The following is a 3,128-nucleotide window of genomic DNA, read 5'->3' on the forward strand; positions in this document are numbered from 1 at the left end:
TCTTTCCCACGGCAAAGTTTTAGGAAGTTCAAAAACGTGATGTAGGAAGGACCTTTAATTTTGCTCATGGTTTTTACATTCTGTTCCACAAAGGAGAGGTGTTGTGGGGAAGGGGGACGGGGGGAGAAGCAGTCTTAATAAATCTGACTCTTATCCTTTTTTTCTCTCTCCCTCCCACATTTTCCTTTTACTTACACATTTCCTCTTAATTTTTCTTAGTGGTATGTGTATATGTAACACTCACAGCGCCCTCAGGGCTGACCTGACTTGATACCCCACCCCCCAAAAAATTAAAATCAAAACTTTTTTAAACTACTTTGTTTAGGAAAAGCATTTGTTGCATCTTTCTCTAATACTTATTCAGAATTTTTTCCAGGGGGAGTAATAACTTGAAAGTGTATTTTTTTGCCACAATTCTACAAAAGTGTTATGCATGAAAAATTAACACTGACAGAGTTCGACTAAACCTTTGTATCCAAAAGCCCGTGACTGTCTAGTTGGGGTTCGGGCTTTGTTCATGGGGTCCTGTTTCACTAATGAAATGGGATGTAGTCTTTCCTGGGACAGACTACCTCCGAGGGTCAGTGCAGTTCAGTGGACAGCCTTGCCAGTTCATTGAGTTTCTGGAAAAAAACTAAAAAAAAAAAAAAAATCATAATTTTTTTTGGGGGGGGGTTTAGCATTTCTCCGATTTATATTGTTTAGGATCCCTACACTTGGAAAAATCTAAAGCATACAGGAGCTGAGCTCCTAGGACACTGCATCCAGGCCCACCTCTGCCTCCAGGCACAATCGTCCCTGTTTGGACCAGCCCGGCCCGCTGTCTATCTGACCTGTTCTTACAAACTCTCAGGGACTGAGGTTGTACCACCCAGCAGGGGTCCTGGTCCAGTGCTGAACTACCTTCCTGCTACTCGGTCCATCTTAACATCCAATACCATTGTTTCTTGAAAGCAATGTTTCTACAGCACTGTTTTCATTTTGCTGCCAGGCTCTGCTTTTCTGTCCCTCGTGCTTCTGCCCCTGCCCGTATAGACTGCACCATGAGGCAAAGAGTCCTAAAGCAGCTGGCAGGAGGTGGCCCCGTGCCCTCCAGCCACTTACATCTGCCTCAGCTAGTTCCTAGTAGTAATGCTTCCTGGCAGGGTGGTGGGGCCCTGCTTGTTTTGCCACCACTGTCCCCATTGCATCCATACTAAGGTCTTTAACTGGGGCTGAATACCCATCATTTGGCACCACCCTATCCCACCATGTGTCCTGTCAGAGCAGGGAAGGCACGAGGATGGTCTGACTGGGACCCTAAGAAGGCCAGGACTGTAGCCATGGGCAGCCTGTGCCCTGAACAATGAGGATGCCAGCACTGGATATGCAAGAAGGCATTTGCTATGAGTGCAAGCTGGTCTGTCCCTGTCCTATAGATGTCCTAACACGTGGCCAGGGCCACCCCCAGATTTACGATATTTTATTTGTATGCGAGGCCAAATTAGCCGAAACTAATTCCAGGTCCAAGTGTCCAGAACCATAAGTGGCCCTACTACCGGCAAACATCCTCCACTTGCACCTGGGGCTTCAGATGTTTCCAAAACCTCTGGCGGGCATCTTACCTGGAGGCTTGGCATTTGGATGCCTGTAAGTTTTGCTTACTCTCAGCCATGCGGCCGTCAAAGCAAGCAAGGGAGATTTATGGCAGTCTGCAGGCTGTGCACGCAGAGCCCCAGGTCACTGGGGTGGGGAGCGTGATTTCGGCCCTCTAATTTTAAGCTGCTTTAGCCTCTGACCTGGAGGCATGAACCTTTTTGCCTTAGCAGCCCAAATTATTTCTTTTATTAACGTCGGCTATACTCATTTGGGGCAGACCCTGACGGTCCTGTGACCCCCGGTGCTTTCCTGAAAGGCCCAGCACGGACCCCATCGGCGAGGAGAGACGGGTCACTGCCATCAGCTACCAGGCGACTTTGGGCAAGCTGTGGCAACATGCCATGGCTTCCCCGCATGGGTCCCAGGGGAGGACAGCCAGCCTCTGGGAGACGCAGGAGCGTGGATCGCACTCGGGTCTCTCCTTCGCCGGTCTTTCAAGGCCGTCTCCCTGCAGCAGCGGAGGTCGAGCAGGCTCGCCCCAAAACCAACGCAGAGAGACATGGAACCAGGCCGAAGGGTGCTCTTTGTCCGCATCCTGACCCCCATGCCCTCGGGATGTTCGCTCCACCCCGCAAGCGTCTTTTCAACCCAAGCCCAGGGGTTTTGAAGCCGACTCCGTGCCCTTTCCAACTCAGCGCCATCGCCGCTGTCCGAACCCCCTTCCTTTTCCTCCGGAGGGGTCTCCCTGCGGTTTAGACCCCAACCCTGTGTGTGTCAGTCCCAAACTGGTGCTAGTTTTGGAAGGCGGGGGTGCAGTGACTCATGAGTTTTGCATGCCCAGCACTGGCCATGCATCTGCCTGCTGGGTGCTGCACTCTGGAGGGGGCACAGGGGGGCACTGGGAGGGAGGTGCCCAGAAGGGTCAGCACTGTGTCCCCTAAGGGGTTAAACCCCCTTTCCCCCCCAAAAGAGGGCATCCATGCCAATCCAAGATGGCCTCCCTCCACGGGTGTCCACGCTGCTGCCTGACTGGAAGGAGGGTTGATAGGAAAATGAGCCCCCGGCACGGGTCCCAGACGAAAGAGGGGATGAAACGCCTTCTGCAAGGAGGGGAGGGAAACAAATGGAGTCCGGAGTGGCGGCTTTCCGCTGAGGCACCGCCGCGGGCAGCCCCACCAGTGCAAGGCCCTTTCCTCCCCCCTCTGCGGAGACTTCCTGGAAGGCTCTCAGCCTAACCTGCTGGTTCGGTCCCGCCCACACGCGCCGCCGGCTCCGTAGCGCTGGCCGGGCGGGGTGGGCGGGGCTTGGAGGGGCTGCAGGGTTAGGTTGCACCCTCCATGCTCAGCTGCCTTGTTCTCTCTCTCCCTGGGAGAGGGGAGGGGGGAGCGGAGAGGGGGCAGCTCCTTTAAGGGTGAGGCCAAAGGCAGCCACGGGGGAGATCCCCCCCAGGTAAGACCCCGCGCCCCCCCCCTCCTCCTTGCAGGGGGGTATTATGGGATGGGAAGGGCCTTTTGTAGGAAGCAGCCCAAACCAAGCGTAGTCCCCCCCCC

General features: G+C 54.2%; 1 protein-coding gene across 1 annotated transcript in view; it reads left to right on the forward strand.

The window, feature by feature from the left end:
* Window positions 1-2,835: 2,835 nt before the first annotated feature.
* CHD8 (chromodomain helicase DNA binding protein 8) overlaps window positions 2,836-3,128 on the forward strand; it is a 23,278-nt gene continuing 22,985 nt past the window's right edge. The window contains 1 exon segment of the mRNA XM_025191164.1: window positions 2,836-3,027. The gene's annotated coding sequence lies outside the window, so the exon portion shown is untranslated.

The sequence above is a fragment of the Alligator sinensis genome, unplaced genomic scaffold, assembly GCF_000455745.1.
Source record: "Alligator sinensis unplaced genomic scaffold, ASM45574v1 scaffold955_1, whole genome shotgun sequence".
Taxonomy (NCBI): domain Eukaryota; kingdom Metazoa; phylum Chordata; order Crocodylia; family Alligatoridae; genus Alligator; species Alligator sinensis.